Below are 17,504 nucleotides of genomic sequence, written 5' to 3'. Positions count from 1 at the left end.
AGCTGCCGCTAGAGGAACACGCAGTGCTACCACCTCGGCTGACTTCAGCAGAGTTCAGCACAGAAAAATGCACTGACAGCAAACCGAAGGAAAGAAGCCAAGGGATCCGAACTTCCCTCAGACTTGTAGGTTTGCAGATCTGGGGCCTTCTCCAGTCCCTGAGATATGCTGCTACATCAGCACGGTATAAATCCCACTGCTTCCTTACACAGTCCTTTTACAGCAAATGTTTACCTACTGCAGTGTCATCTGAGGCAATTCTGCTATGCTTGCACGCATAACTTTTGCAGCTGACGTTGGAGGGAGAAGAAAATGGTAGAAGTTCCTTCATGAATAACATTGAGCCACATAAAATTCTGTACCCGGGCTCCTAAATTGCAACAGAGCTTATCCAAACGTTCGAATAAAGACAGCTCACCATGGAAGCTGACGAAGGTATGGGTTTGAAAGGCTTCTCAGAGACACACTGCTACCTCCCCATTCTGCAACCAAATGCACTTATCTGTACATCGGCATTCAACATTATAAATCACTTCATGCATATCTACCAATTAAATTAAATCCCCCATGAGATTGTTAAAGGTGTATTTTTCTTTGCCAGGCACCTCCCTTTCATTCTTGAAGTTTTTCTATTTCTACTTTACCAAAATAACTTCCCCCAAAGAAAAACCTGAAAGTAACTGTCTTTTCATCCAAGCCACTGGGCTGTTAAGACCAATTCAGGAGACCAAATTTCCAGCAAGGCAGATATTCAAACATGGAGGCTCTGGGGTTGAGCAACGCAGTTTTTCTTACAATCACCCAAGTCCTCCACGCATGCGAGAAACCTTTGTACATCACCTCTGCAGGTCTGCGCTGTAAATGTTCCAACGCAAGCGTGTGCTCTTTCTATGGACATTGCAAAATCCAGGACTGGAGTCTGGTCTGGAACATGCTCAAGTCAAGAACCCTCACCACCACCAGAGAATGCTCAACTGGGTCCAGGAAACAGATACATGACCTGCTAAGTTAAATGAATCCTTGAGGATGCGGGGTGTTGAGAAGTAATAAAAACCAACAGACAGCTCTGCCAGGATGCTCTGGACTTGCAGGCACGGCCCCAGGCTGCGGGTCTGGCCATGCCAGGAGGCAGCAAGCAGGCACAGCGTACCTGGATCAAAACGTGTCCCCGTGCCACAGCCAGCACTCACTGGACTTGGCTGGGTCTAACCATGGACTGATCACCTGTGACCCGAAGCAGAAAATTGGTACACAACACAGTCCCTGAGCAGAAGAGAGTTTTCCATCCAGCATTTTGCCCTATACTGGTTCACTGCCATGACTAGAAAGAAATTTTCTTAAGTCTCTATACAGCACTCACAAGCTGTGAAGGATTCTGCTACGGGTCTTTTGAGGCCAGCTGAATGTCACTCCATACTGCTTCAGAGGTGCAGAGCAGCCTTATCTGCGGCACAAGCATGGGTCTTGAGGTCCCCAGAGATAAAAGGCCAGAGTGCTAAACCACTCGGCCTCGCCAGCCACTATAAAGAGCCATTTAACCAAACTCATTTAAAATACAGCTTGATAAAGAACTTAACCAGAGTATTTAATACAAAAATGGAACTATTCCTCTGTGTTGGATGACACTCCAAGAGGGAGAAATGATAAAATGTTTAATAAAATTTACAGCATTTCATTCAGATGAAAGTTAGAGGATGCTCAATTTATGGGGGATTTTTGGCTCAGAGCAGCAATAAAAGTCAGGTCAATAAGTGATTCTTTTTCCAAACTTGGAAAAAAGCAACGTTCTGACTAAATGAAATATCATCATAAACCATATAGGGAGAAAAAGGAGTCCCCTGACACAAAAGCACCCACTGAAAAATATTCAAGAGGTGGCTCTCTTTTAGATAGCTGGAAAATACAAAAGCAAAGTGAATTATTTATGTAGCTTCTGTAAATAAAATATTGTCTTGGAAAATATTAAAATTGAGTTGGGAATAAGTCAGGAAGCCATTGCCAGCAAAAAAGCTGGTCTTTATAATTAAACACACTTACCATGGTCATCAGCACGCATGAAAGTCTAATTTGATTAAGCGCACTGTTCTGAACTTGAGAAAAGCCTAGAGAAGTAAATAGTAGCCAAAAAATAAAGGAGCTTTATAAAAGTGTTGAGAGCTTGTTGCAGAGCAGTCATGGAGAACTATCTAACAGGAGAGAAAGGCAGTATGGAAGATTTTAATGCACAACTCATCACAGAAGCAGGCTCATTTTTTATGCTTCTCAAACACTTTCCAGCAAGGCACAAAGTCTTCTGTTAATACAGAGGGAAAACTTCTACAAACTTAAATGGCAGAAAAGCGAGACCCAAGTTCTTCAGATTCTGCATAATGGTTTGCTCTTCAGACAATGCCAAAGAGCTACATCTCGGTCCCAGGCAGCACGAGGAACCAAAAGCACACTAAGAAATTGTCCTCTGGCATGGAGACATGACACATTCCAACCAGAAGGAAACTGGCTGTGTGAAAGGTAAGTTTTGCCTGTTTTTACAGCTGAGTACCATGGCACAGACCGGTCGAATGAGTTGCCCAGGGTCACGAGTGCTCCGTGACACAGTCATAAATTAAATTCCCAGTCTCCTCAGTTTTCTGCCGTTGCTTTAGCCTTGTACTATCATTTCTCTGTTAAAAAATTCAAAACAATCAAGCCCTGCCATATCTCGGCAGAGAGCTAAAGTATCCCACTCCTGTGACAGACAGGCAGATTGAGGGAAAGGAGAAGCAGAGGTAATGAAGTCTGTCAGAGACTCTCCCTGAAGGGCAGGTCAAGGTATTCAATGCCCGGTACGGCTGGGTACAGCACAGCACACACTGGCACGGCTGGGTACGGCCTGGCACAGCCTGCTACCAGGCCACGCCATGTCATAGCTGGCCATACTGCACCAGACCCAGCCAGCTCTCAGTCCCAGAGCTCGTTCTCAGTGCACTCTTTTTACTGCAGTCTTTTGAACTGCTGGTGTGCAATGCTACTGTGTTTTTTTGTTGTTGTTTGTTTTTTTTTTTTTTAATTACACCATCACTCTCTGCAGACATTCCCCTGGTTCCTAGGGTGGAATTATTTGAAGCTTATTTAGCAAATACCCAATGCTAAGGAGTAATCTGTTCCATTTGAGCTGGAAACAGAATTGCCAAATAGGAACATGACTCAAGGCTCCTCTGACTAAGGAGAAAGAGAACGAAGAGATGAAGAAAACCACAAAGGGAAACTTTCTGGCTCAACTGTACCAAACTCAAACTTACTTATGAAATGAGTTGTTTGTAAAGATTTCATGTTAAGTGCTGGCAGGCAGCTTCCTTGAATTAGGGTCAAGCTGCAAGTGCAGCTATAATGACAGCAGGGAATGGTCCTAAGAAGCATTTAGTTAGTTGGAAGTTACTGCTTTTCCTTTTGCCTGGAACACAAATATAATTGTCTTGAAGTGGTCATGTATTTTATGAAGGCACAAGGCCAAGTTCTTATGTTCTTCCTCCCAGAGGCCATAACCACACCAGGCACCACATCCCCAAACTACTGCATTTATCAAAAACATTCTTCCATGATGAAACATGTCGCTTAAGTTATTCAGCTTAGATTTTTTTAAGCACTACTGAGTAAACAACGAGAAGAACAAGAGTGAACTCAGTATACACGCTGAGGTGGACTATTGCCTGGCAGTAATCATAGCATGGGAGAAGCCCCCCAGCCCTCTGGGAACCATTCTGCTTGGTCCATGTGCCTCAAGCCATGCAGCTCCCAAGAAACTGCCTCTGATAGTTGCTGACCTATGACCACAGCCTTTCATAAACAGATTCACTGGGCAAAGATGACTTACTGTGTTTCCTGCTTAGGTATATTTATTTAAAAATAAAAATCAAAGTGAAAAGACAATAAGGTTGAATTAAGATATGCCACCACACAGAACAATGCAATCTGTTTTGCCTCGTGCTATTATCCAGTGGACTTCAAATCACACTAAACAGATCATTAACGCCATTAGGTTAAGTTGTAGAAATCCGAATGTGTACCAAGTCTGGCTGCCCGCACCCTAAAATGGCAGGAATCAAAAAAGGATGTTAGTTACGGTTCAATGATCTACACGGATCCCAAACATGACACAACAAAGCTGTTATTTGCAGATTTGTTTTCTGAAGAGAAGCAACACAAAAGCTAAACTCAGAGAGACTGCATTCACTATTAATCCCTCAGTGTTTGTGAAACGACACCGAGTCTGCCAAAAAGAACTCCCACTTAGCCTACACGGGAACCTGAAGCAAGCGGGATGTTCCTACTCAATACAGCCACCATCACTGGAAATCTTCCAAACCACTGATTACATTTGTACTCTGGGAGCAATAAAGGGACAAACAACAGCAGCTAGGCTTAAGAAAAATTACTGGTGATAAAATACGACAGGTGATCACTCTAGTGGTCCAAGCTGTCTTGGCTACCACTTCTCTCCCATTGTTCAAAACCACAGGAAGATTTATTAAGGGGCAAGGAAAGCTGCACTCAAGTCCTTGAGAGGTCAAGATGAGCCACTGGAAGAGATTTGGTGAAATGATCGTAAAGAAAGGGAAATCAGATTATCCTGGTGTGAAAAAGAAAGCCGTTTCCATGCAAGTATCAACCTTTCCAATAAAAATCACCTATTTCTTAAAAACTGACCACAACTTAGATGTCCCACATCAAACCTAGCTGTTTCTGGCACCGAGGCAAGACCAGTGACATTGCTCCGCAGTCACTCAGAGCCAAAGAGTCAGACTGCTGCTCCACGCACCTGCACTGCACACACGGGGCTCCATAAGGTTTGCACCTGAGGTATTTAAGAGACAATTAGCAACAGAGGAAAAGGAAGAACCAGTTCTGCACACCTAACACCAAAAGAACCTCTGTGTCCAGCAAATCATCTGCATTCAAGAACACAGGTTTAGAATGAAGACTTCTACAATCCTCATACTCTGTGTCTAAAGAAGGGAGACGGGAAGTTAGGTTTCCCCGAGATACAGATTAAGAGCTCGATTTAACTTCAAAACTACTTATTTTAAATTTTTTTTTCTTTTTTTGGCATGAGAATATCCAAGCAACTATACTTAAGTGAGGGAAATCCATTTCTTTTTGACAAATTCCTGTACAGACTCAAAAATGAATATTTAAACATAAACATGAAACACAACAACTAAAATTACAAATTGAAAACGAGTGTTTAAATTAAACCTTTTTAATTCAAATAATTATTCTGGTATTGTCATAATAACAAGGACTGAAGTAATTTATCTATCTATAAATATATGTATTTAATTTCCAAACCATAGGGTGTCTTGATATTGCAGCTCTTCATTTCAGATTGGAGCTTTGTTCTGAAATAACTGAAGTTCCAACACAAGAGAAGCTCTTATTCCTGAACAGATTGGATTTGCTTTTCCCTAGGTAAGCAGCATGCACACCATTTATTTTTCTGTTTTTCCAAAGGCCGTTTCTGGCCTGAGGTGAACGTTGCTGTACTGCAGACCCCTGCATTCTGCCCTGCCACAGGGGGAGCCGCAGGCTAATCCGTTTAGCACAGCCTTGTGAAAAAGTTCTCATTATCACAAGGCAAAGTACAGACTGCACAACTTTGCAAAGAGCTCTCATCCACCCTCAGACACACCGCAGTCTAGAACCATCCACTGAGAAAGACAGCACGTTGGGAATAAGTTTGGACGTGTATACACGTATGTCATTCTTGCATCTAAGAGCTCCCCTGTCCAGAACTCAAAGCTATGTGGGTGGCCAGAGTTCTCCTGGTAAGGCCGCTCACTCCTGTGTCAGCTTTTCTGGAGAAGACCAGAGAGCCTGAAAAGACCCTCAACTCTATCTTAATAAACTGCCACCGTGTATGAAGACATACACTGCATCACTTCCACAAAAAGGTAATTTCATTAAAGAGCTTATTGAAAGATAAATCAAAATGATCAAGCATATTCTATTAGTTATACTCCATCGAACACACATATCAGGTTTTATTTTCTGGAGATATTTATTTAATTTAGTAATTTGATGGCTGGATCTTCATCACCATCCACAACACACTATATTCCTTTACAATGAGCTCTCAATAGGGAACTTACAGAAACTAACTCAGAGCCATGGGACTTCAGCAAACTACCTTGAACCTCTAGCCCAGCTCACTTCTCCACGTTACAAAGCTCTCTTCACCAGACTTTGACAACACTCCCTACGGATTTCCTTTATTCTCTTATACTGGGAAAATGGTCACCCAAGCAAGACCCTCCACTTGCTCCTCGTGACATACTGGGAAGAGGAGGTTCTGTGATACCAAAGGATGCAGGGACCAAGTACCAGGGATGTCCATGGAGCATTATGAAGCACATGACCAATGGATATTCTTACCCCACCACTCAGACACAACAAATAACAGCTTTTTCATTAATTAGTGCTACTTGTTTTACGGCACCATGTGCAAAATAAAGCACGGCGGGCCGCTCATGGGTCTTCAGAACAGAGCAACCTGACGATTAGGAGCAGATTTCTGAAGAGAATCAGGAAAACTCAACCTCCGGAAGGCAGCCCACCTTTATGATTAAAACCAAACCTTTGTCAATATTTGTGTCTGCAGCACCTTAACTATAGGAACAGTGTCTGCCCAGAGAGCTGCACTTTCATCCTCTCAAAAAAGCCACAGGTCAAAACACGCCTGGTTAAGTAAAGTGGAGGCAAAACATCAAATATCCTTCACCAGTTTCCTTCGGTCAGTCCCTGGAACAAACCAGCAGCAAGCTACAATAGCCACATGCCACTTCCTCTCACCCAGGTTTCTCTGCGGACTTTCCTGACCGGACAACACAGCCACCACACTATGTACATACATCTATTTAAGTCTATCTTTGGAAATAACAAACTCGAACTCAGTTGATCGGTTTGTTCCTCACAAACACCATAATTAGACTAAGACATACTTCCTGGTTTTGACAGATGAAGTACGTGGCATGTCTGAAATCAATAGCTACAAAACAGTCATGGTAACGGTTTGCCTCGGAGGAGAATGACGCTGATGGCTACCGAATGAAAATGATACAGGCCTGATTTGTCTCTCAGCTGGAAACACTCAACAGGAAGAGTGAATGGATTTTTAACTAGTCTTCAACTGTGGGAAGCTTCAAGACAACATACCAAAAGCTATTGCTATAAAGCACTATCACAGCTACAATAAAAGGAAAGAGAAAACAGCCCCCCAGCCCCATATCACAAATGATAACATCAAGAGTGCAATTAGCTGCAATTTTACTTTGCAGAAATTTTCAAAATAAATCCTTTCAGGAAAACGTGCCCACTGTATCTGATATTTCCACAAGGAAATACCCAGTACATGGGTTTGGAATGGAGACAGGAATTCTTTGTTACTTTGAGATTATGAAAAGGGTCAACTTAGACGTTTTGTGGAATGATTAATAGAAACTTGCCAAGCTAGATAGTCATCTTGGAAAGACTACTACCCACTGTTTTTTGTTTTGTTTTTTTTTTCCTCTAGTTTGGACAAGACAGCACAAGAGTATCTGCAAGTTTAATAATTAAGATTTCCACTGGAAGCCAATATGCCATAAACCAGGTGCCCACACTGTCCACATGCACAGACCTTGGCCCTGTGCTCAGGGAACGAAAGCGCAGCCCAGCTGCCCTACTGTGCAAAGTGCACTTGTGTACGTCTCACTCAGGGCAAACACCGATGACTCTAAGGGAAAATACATATATACTTAGCGGTTTTGAGACAAGCCTTCCTCTGAACAGGCTTCCTTCAAACACGAAGTCCCATTTCTCTACTGAATAGAATTACCAGCTAGTGTTCACAGGATCAGCCCCTCTTCTTATCAGCTACACAGTTTGTAAGTCAAAACGCTGATCTGTTTAATGAATTAAGACAGCATAAGAAGGAATAATTTGGAAGGAAAAGAAATCCTCACCTACTAAAACAAAGGCAGGGCTTCAGCTAACCACATGAAATATGAATGACAAAGGGCAAAGCCTTCCAAGGAAGTTTTACATGCACAAGATGTCCTTCCAGAGAACATTCACTTCTCCTTAATTCAGAACACACAGAAACTAATAGTCACAAATGTATCAAGAGCATTTTCATTAAATTCAAAAGCAAGCCAAAATCAGACCTAAACCACCAAGCCTCCAACAATGAGGTCTGCCATTCCCACCCACGTATTTCCAAGGACATTCACTCTCTGCTAAATATTAAATCAGTGGAATTTTAGAATAAAGCCAACCCGCGACAAACAAGTGCTAAAGGCAGTGAGCTGAAAGCCTTTTCTCTGCTCCTGAAGAAAATGTCGCTGTATGCCATCTCAAGTCTTTTCCCAGAAGCACGTCGTGATGTTGCCCACCACATCCTTTCATACAACTGTTAAGCTTCCTACTGCGCCTTCTGACAGTATTTTTTTTTTTTAACTGTGAATTTCTTTTACTGTCCTTAACGCTACACCCTGCTTAGGTGGGAAGACTTGTAAAACTTGCACAGGCACGAGCATGTGGCTTTAGCACCTGAGAAGCCTGCCTAGATTGAATTAAGCCTCAGGGACTTTCAGGGAAAACTCTTAAGTAATCAAATTCCCAAAGGTATTTTTAAGTGCCTGCTAGAACACTAGTTGTTCATCTTACAGTGTACCTCAGAGAGGCAGTTCCCTCTCTACAGCTCCGTAAGCAGAAAGCACCCTGGTGCCATGTGCAGCTAGGCTTGGGCGAGGTTAAATGTCTGGCCAGACCCATCTAGAAAAGATGCCCTTAGCCCTCTCAAGGAGCAACTGCTTGTGGATCCGCTCCCCATGCATGCGAGCAAGGGGCTTGCTGCTGTAAAGCGCGCAGCCTGGCGCTGCCTGCAGGGCCCTGGGGCCCTGCTCACGGCCACCAGCACAGAGAGAGTGTCAGTGAGGCCGGCCTGGCTCAGCCTTCGGAGAGAGAACAGCCTGTTAATGCATGCTGAAGGCTACTAAAGGCCACTGACACCAGCCTTCTGCTTTAAACCTCTCGCTGAGCAGAGAGGGTCGTGCTCCCTCGCTCAGCACCCACAAGGCCTGGGATCACAGCGAGCGGAGCCGACATGCAAACAAGCAGGCAACGCGTTTCACCACTGCTCTCACTGCAGGGGCCATCAGTAGCGATTAAATGGCAAAGCTGCATTTCTAAAGACTTGACAGTAAGTTCTGAGTAAGGCCAGTACTGAAGGAGTCTGGAAAAGAAGCATTTGAGATTACAAAATGAGACAAAGGCACAGTCTCAATTGGAAAGGCAGAGAGTTTAGCAATATGACAGAAAACTACAGAGGTTGCTTCCTCCTCCGGGTAGGAAAGAAATATTCTTTTTTAAATATGCCCTCAGATAACCATGTTCCTCTTCAAAGATCTGACATTGGGTTTTCAAGGCAAGATCGTTCTTGCTCAGACTAAGGCCAAAATTAAAAAAAGAGAGAAATGATCAAAACAGGAAACAAACTCTTCAGATTAGATACAGATTAGATACAGATTTTTCCAAAAAAGCATTTACACCAGAGAGCAGATGTTCCGGTGGGAAAAGAAAGCACGGAATGCAGCAGTACCACAGGAAAACCCTCACTCAGCTCAGAACATGCACCCAGTACAGCCACAAATACAACCCTGGCAACGCTTAGGAGCTTTCTTTTACATTAAGAACACCTTACTGACCATCTTCTGGTCTTTTTACAAACGTAAGGAGAACTAACTCATAATACAGTTTATCTTCATATCGCACATAAGCTTTATTATATATAAACATTTGATCAAACTCAGGATGAAAAGCAAGCAGCACAGCAGGAGGTGACTCAAGGAGAAAAGGCAGGAGCAGGGTGCCAGGGCTGGCAGCCCCAGGCCCAGCCCACCCGACTGGCAGCTAAGCAATGCACCCGGGCGGTGCACAACAGGCCTGGGATTTGGGATTCACTAAAGTCTAAAAGCAACGTATGGAACAAGGAAAGCATGAGGAATTCTCCTGAACTAATATCCTGCATGAGACTTAACAGTAAATCATAAGCTCAAGACAAAAGCGGCCAAACTTATGTCGCTTCACTTTTCATATCCACATGTACAGGCATGTTTGCGAGATCTGTAAATCACAAAGTAGCCAGAAGCATCCTTCCTATTTTCTTAAAGCTTGACCATAGGAGAAAATTCTGGCCCCGAGCGCTACCAATGATGGCAGTGCTCTCAGCACAGGTCAGTGGCCAGCTGAGCTAGCCAATGGCTGAGATTTCTGCAGTGCACGTACTCACCCCAAACCACATTCAGTAGGTTTTATGTGAAATGACGTGCACCTCCAGAGCCTGGAAAACTATACTTACATTCCATAATCTCAGGAATTCAAACCACCGTCCATACAATCTAAAGGCACAAACCAACGTGCTTATTCACACAAGCAAACCCTAAAGGAGTAAATGGAACTGTACGACACAAAGACAGGCCTGAGCCACAGATCCTGCAGAGCCCCAACTGAGACAGCTTCTCACTCTCAAGCATCACAAGGGTGAAAAGAAACAACCTTTTCAGGCAGACAAGAAGCAGAAGGTTATAAACTGCTCTGTTACACAACTACAATCAGCACACATCAGATGTGTGAAGCAGTGTGACACTTCTTGTAACAATTAGCCCAATGGTGACTGCAAATATTGCAATTGCCAGAAACAGGAACAATAGTGAGTCAGAGCTTCTACTGCCATGCACTGGCAGCTGTGCGCTCCCAGTGCAAACCCAGTGATGGAAAGATATTCTCTCCAACTTTCAGCTGTGTATGGCAGTCACTCTTACCTCCTTCAGGGTTTTTATCTTCTCAGGGCTGCAATGTTGCTGGCTTGTCAGATACACATACCATCAAGCCCAGACCTGCTGACACACAGGAAGCACATCCACGTACAGTAATGCTACCTGGACCTCCCACAGCACAAGTCAGAGTCCCACCAGAGTGAATACAAGAGTATAAGGACTGTTTATGAGTGACATGTGACCTCCATAGGACAGACAATAAACACTGTGGATTAAATCATGCCTCTGTTTATAGTTGCAGCACTAAATACATGCTCCACTGGGGATGAGGTTAAGCTTCAGGCCTTTTTTTCTGTATCCCTCTCTTACTACCCCCTCTAGTGTCTTTCCCCTGGAGCACCAGCAGGACACAGCAAGGCTGGGGCTCAGATCAAGAAATCTTCAGACTGTTATTTCATTCCATTCCATTTTGTAAGTTTCTCTTGATGCAAAGTTGCTTTTCAGGTCTCTAGACCAATGGCTAGGCCCACACCAAGGCCTGGATATGCAGAAGCACTGAGTACCCACAACATAGGTCAGATACTTGAAAACAATTGTTTTGATTGCCTTGTGAATACTTTGCAGCCCATTACCAAATTTCGTTAATGAGCTAGGCCTGTAGGTTCTTGTCTTGCATTGTTTCAAGTGAATCAGTTTTTTTTTTTTTTTAACCAATCAGACAAAATTCCTCTTCTTTCTCTTACTCTCTCCATTTGAGAAATTCCTTACTGAAAGGAGCTTTGAATACCAAGATCTCCTGAACCTGAATCTGCAGGTGAGCGTGGAAATAGTTGGATCCAGACACACTGCTGAGTTCAGTGAAAGTGGTCACCTACAAACAAGTGAGGTGCCATGGAGAGCATCAGCTTCTTGGATACTTTTCACCCCTTTGTAACCCTAAGCTTCAGCATGAAATACTTCCTTCCTCTCTCTCCACATCCTTACTTTAGCAGAGAACTACACAGTTCAAAACCAGATGGGCATTTAGTGCAACCACTGATTCCAAAAAAGCAAGGGTGACCTGTTAACTGCTACAACATCTTTTACACCTTCTTTTTAAGTATCTGGCACACTGGGGAGTGCTCAGTGCTGGGAATCTGACTCACTGTGACACTGCTTCTGGTTTGAGACAGTGAAGCAAAGACAAGGTTTTGTTTATTTTCTGTTTATGTGCTATCCACAAAAGGAAGAACCTCACATTCTCAGACAGTACAAGCTAGTGACTGCTACTGCCTTGCAAGTACGCAATTAGATTCTTATGTTCCATTTGGTGTTCACATTAGCATCAGGTTATCCTAATACATCATTATATGAAGCTGTAAATACATGCTGATCTGTTCTTTGCTGAAAACCAAGGGCAACACCAGTGTTTCAGGAAAAGGGTCAACAGTGCAGAGTTAAACTTCTTCTAAAGCAAGTTCCTAGGGCATTTTCTTGTGTGGGGGGAAGGTGAAAAAAAAATTACAACACCTACTACAAAGAGACTGCAGAAGTCTTCAATTGAGCACTGAAGAACTGCAGTGTAGCACACAACAGGTCAGACGCTGCAACAGTACAGGTATTTCCCAGCACATGAGCTAAGGACAAGATGAGAAGCCTCTGCCCTTTACAGGCCATCCCACCCCAAAAGGCAGATGTCAGCTGCCTTGTCACCCAGCTCCACTCCTTGTCAGGTCACACCAGAGTGTTGTAACTGAAGTCGTCCATCAGTGAAATGGGTGACACTGCTTCTGTTTGAAAGCACTGTGAGCCTGACTACTAAAACGTGCAGGTGAGAGCAAGGAACGAGCAGCCCATCACATCCTGTGGCTCTGGCCAGGCTGCACCTCCCTGCTGCACACCTTCCCTACCTGTCAGCAGCAGCAGAGAGCATCCCAGCAGCACAGACACCAGGACCATCCTGTCCTCTTCAGTCCAGTGTCCTACCGAAGGACACTGATTAGATTCCAAATAACTTTTCTTGAAAGAATACATTTTCCCTTTGGCTCACTGTCTCCCTCTCATGATACCAGGTTGCCCTTCAGGTTCTATGAAAAGGCAGAAAACGTCATGCCATGTAACAAGAATGGCCTTACCACAGCATACTCCTGTGTTAACAGCTTCCTACAAGTCTCATTCATTAAAATAAATTAGCATCTAGTGTCCTTATTATGAGGCTCCTAAGTCAGAACAAATAAAGAGAACTTTAGACAAAACAAGTGGAGCTTCAGAGAATAAGCATCTCCACAGGGAAATCACACCTGAAGTCCAGCAAGGGACCCTAATGATTTTCTCGGCGCTCTCAGGCAGCGACCACAGACAGCATGGGCACAGACTGCATCGCTCATCATTCCAGCCTTCACGTCAGGTCACCCTGCAAAGCCTGCACGAAGCTGTTTATTGCTATGAAACCACTGGGACTTTTGTCGATTTGCAGCCAAGCTTCTGGCTCATCAAGTACAGAAACAAGACAGGGACAAGAAGGGAATCAGGAGAAGACTGGAGACGTGTAATGTCCTTCTACTCCACTGCTAGGTAATAGACCTATTTGGGATTTATTAGTGAGACTATTACAGGACTGAGATGACTCATTAACCAAAGGCGTACAGGTCTGAGCCTCCTGTCTCTCCAAACCTCCTTTCCCAGTTGTTCTATTTGCCTACTTATTGAAAAGCAACACATTTCTCACTTTATTCCCTGCCAATGTTAGTATCCATGTTCCCTTTAATGACTACAATCAGAAAGAGAGAAAAAGAACCGGAAAAGCCTTCTGTCTGTATTCTAGCATTGGTCTTTTTGATTAAAAATGAAGGGCTCCTCTGCCACACCCATCCCAAAAAGCCTTTTGACAGTCGTCTGACAAAGGCAGATAGATAATACGGAAGTATATTTTCCCTTCTGGGCTGCCTAGAGCATCGTGTTTTATAAAATAAGTGATACAGGGCATTTTGAAGGACTGCAAAAAAAAAAAAAAAACTGTTGCTAGGTTTTTTTGGTTTTTTTTGTTTGTTTGTTTGTTTGTTTTGTTTGTTTTTCACCTTGCCTTTCAGATGGTTTTGTAGCTGGTAACTACTCCTGCACTGCCACCACTACGCTAGAATAAGGAAGCTAGAATAAAGGCAGCTTAGACAACATCTACACTATTTTAGCAGTATAACCAAAGACACTGAAGACATTTTGAAATTACCTCCAGCCTTTCTCATATCAGGGCAGCTGTTTATGAAGAGACCCTGAAATTAAATCAGTCCAAGGAGCTCCCACATTAAAGGCTTCAGAAAAGAAAGTAGCAATAAATAATACATTTTCTCTTTTCAGTTAAAATGGTTGCTGTTACAGGTAAAGCATCATCCCACACCCAAGAGAAACACACCACACCTGTCTTTGCTTTCTTTCTTTTACATCTACAGATATTCCTCTAATGTGAAGGAACAGATGTTCCTAGAAGTATGTGATTTTCATGCAGATGATGAACCTCAAAAGGCACGGAAGCCTTCTGAAAAATACATCCAAAATAAAACCTGAAAGAAATCTATATTACCTTGCAAACACATTTGCTTTTAGGTACACAAAGCCTAAAGGCTGCTTAGAAGGGACCTGCACTTCAAGTAGTCTGTCAGTCAGCTTCTAACATGCAACAACAGGACTCCACATCTGGGAGCAAACTACTTCCATTTGTGATTTGATAAACTCTTCCTGCCTTTAACCACGATAAAAATGAAGCACAGAAGTAATGGCAGTCATGATTATTCTTTTAATTACTAATCTGGAGACAGAGGAACCAACCCACAGTTTACCAAAATAAAAGAAAAAAATGGATGTTTATTTCAATGGAATCAGAACTAGCTCAGATACCATATTTGGACAGCCAATCCCAAAATGAAGAGATAGAAAAACTGTCACTCCCAAAATGAAGAGACAGAAAAATTGACTTCTATTAGTTCCCAAAATGTCTCAAACATTAGTTTATGGATACAAAATTACAGCAGATATTATGCAAAGTTCTCACTTTAAGCCCTTTTTGCAGAAGAGGCTGGAATCTTTGCTAATACATCCACCACAGAGAGTCCCTGGTGTTCAGGGCACACGGACACATGTCATTAGCTGCTCCGAGCCCCAGAAATGCTTACCTCAGGAATCCAAAAAATCCTAGGGAGAGTTTTGCTGCTTACAACCAATTTGTCCAACTCCCTATTACATACCAAGAATAGGAAGGAACAAAACATGAATAGAAACGTTGTCACTGGGGATTCAGAACACATCTACCCATGTCAGTGATTTGGAGATGAAGAAGAATGAGCACAGCCAGTACAAAAATATAAGCAAGGAAGCTCCCTTACCACATACATCATTTATACAGCGTGTTCCCACCAACATGTCACTCTGTGGATTCTGTAGGGCCAGAGCTTATAAGCACCTCCTCAGAACAGATCCCCATCTCCTAGTGCTAGCGAATTAAGCTCTTGAAGACCATCTCCCATCACCAGTCTAGATGCTAAATCCAGATCTGACCATTGCATTAAAGCACTTTCCACTTAAGTAGCAATAGCAAGGACCCAATCTCTGGCTTTTCTTCCTTTTGAGAATAAAAATTTTGTGGGAATGAAATCTTACCAAAACTTCACATAAAATCCTGCCCCTAATGAGTCAATGGGATGCTATCAGCTTGCACTGGAGATCTGCCAGGATCTCATTTCCACCACCTGACTCCAAGCATACCGAAGGCAGCGGGAGCCCTCCTGCTCATTCCAGTGCGTACAGCCTGAAGTCCCTAACAATTTGTTTTGTATTAATTGACTTGTACAGGCATGTTCGAGTTCACCTCAGTGTTATACAATAAATTGCAGAAGTCATCATCTTTAAGCAGATATATCCAAGGCTATTTAAATAACATTCTCTGGTTTTCTTTGTTACTGCAAATTCCAGGAAAGAAGAGGGCCTAATAAATACTGTATTTATAAACCATATTTGCTCTTCACTATAAGAAAATCTGAATGTGAATAAGAGTTCTTCAGTGTCTTTAGTTAAGCAAAGTGAGTTGTTATTCTTTACTTTTCACCTAGGTCATTAAAATGTATTAAATTGATTTTATTTGTTGGAACAAATTACAGAAAGGAGTTATTGTTTGGATTGTTTTGAACAGTTATATCAGAGTTTGAACATCTGATATAGTTTAAAATACTTTTGTAACCTATAGCACTCTCTTGCTGTCTTCAGCATAAGTTTACTAATCACTTCGTAACCAAGACACTGAGTATCTGCTGACCATGCAAGAGTAATGCATCAAAGTTTCAATTCAGAAAATATTTAAGTGAATAACTTAAAGCATTTTATTAATGTTGAAGTACGTACTTAGGAGTTTGCATAGATAAGAAAATTAGTTTCTTACTTATTTCTTTGTAAGATGGGGTCTTGCTGCAGATATTGATAGATGTCTCAAGAACACTCAAGTTAAATGTCCGCTTCTTACTCCTAGTGTTGGTTTGAGTGAAAACTGAAAAATAATTGAGATCATGGTTAGTCAAGAGCCTCACCAGCAGGAAAAAAATGCAGCAGTATTTTAATTTTACTTTAATCAATTATACGATTAAAAATGCAAAGCAGATAGTCTCATCAATTCAGTAACGAATAGCAAAATGGATGATAAGAGAGCATAGACACCAGCCTATTTTTCTACTACTGCTACTTTTCTTTTCAAAGCAGATAGGACAGACCACCTGATTAAAATCCCTTTAATTTCCTCTTCTTTTAATGTCAATTAAACTTCTCTGACATGAAGGGAACATAGGGAACAGCACAAAGCAACAATGCCATACTAATTACCTAGCATGGGAATCAGATGATAATGATTAACCGTGATTTTTTTTATTATTATTATCTGGAATAAAAGGGTTTGAATGAAGGAGGATTTTGTCTGGCTTGTGCATATGTCTTATTGATACCAACTGAAGGAGTCCTGCCCAGCCATGCCACTGCAGGGGTGCTGTCGTGGTGCTGCTGCATGATCCTGGCATTTTACTCTCTTCTGGTTGGGTGTGCATTCCATCTGCATAATCACTCCATAGCTAAGCGAAGCTCCATGCTCTGAGCAGCTGACAGTAACTTTTAATCCATGGTCAGCAATGTGCCTTAATTATTGTAATTTTATTTTCTTTCTTTCATCAGACATACACTGAGCATGGTTCTCTGCTGTCCTGCCGGAACTGCTACGTTTTCCCAGCCTCTCACATCAACAAAATTTAAAACTCTGGGTAAATACAATTCAGCAAATGACCCTAGCTGTCCAAAAGGTGCACAGGAGAAGGAAGTGGGCACAGAAAGGAGGAAGCTTTCAGATGAGCAGTTTTCACATGAATCCTTCCTGCCTTGCCTTCCAGCCTTTCCCATTTACAGGCCTTTGCCAGACAAGTTACTCAAGCAGACTGAAGGACAAGCTGCCTGCTGGTATAGAAGTTATTAAAGCAAAGAAGAACCCTCCAAGGCTTCCCTCTCATTCTTTCCCCTGAAACAGATCTTAACAGAGAAAAGCATTTGAGTGGTTGTTACTCCAGGAGCCCTGCTTCTCTGAAACTCCTAGACCTACATCTCCTTGGAGAGGACCTCTCCTCCCACAGCACGTGGTGCTCGCCTGCAGGCCATGGACAGCACCTCATCCTACCTTCCCATCGCTGTGACAGCACTCATGAAAAGGCAAGAAAA

General features: G+C 42.7%; 1 long non-coding RNA gene across 1 annotated transcript in view; it reads right to left on the bottom strand.

The window, feature by feature from the left end:
• Positions 1 to 17,504, bottom strand: part of LOC110405872 — a 219,041-nt gene that overhangs the window by 180,431 nt on the left and 21,106 nt on the right. Inside the window, exon 3 of the long non-coding RNA XR_002443160.1 lies at positions 16,195 to 16,299. This is a non-coding gene — a long non-coding RNA (uncharacterized LOC110405872). The remainder of the gene's footprint in view (positions 1 to 16,194; positions 16,300 to 17,504) is intronic.

Source organism: Numida meleagris, chromosome 13 (genome assembly GCF_002078875.1).
Source record: "Numida meleagris isolate 19003 breed g44 Domestic line chromosome 13, NumMel1.0, whole genome shotgun sequence".
Lineage (NCBI taxonomy): Eukaryota > Metazoa > Chordata > Aves > Galliformes > Numididae > Numida > Numida meleagris.
The sequence above is the reverse complement of the archived record's forward strand: the minus strand, read 5'-3'. Positions and strand labels throughout refer to the sequence as shown.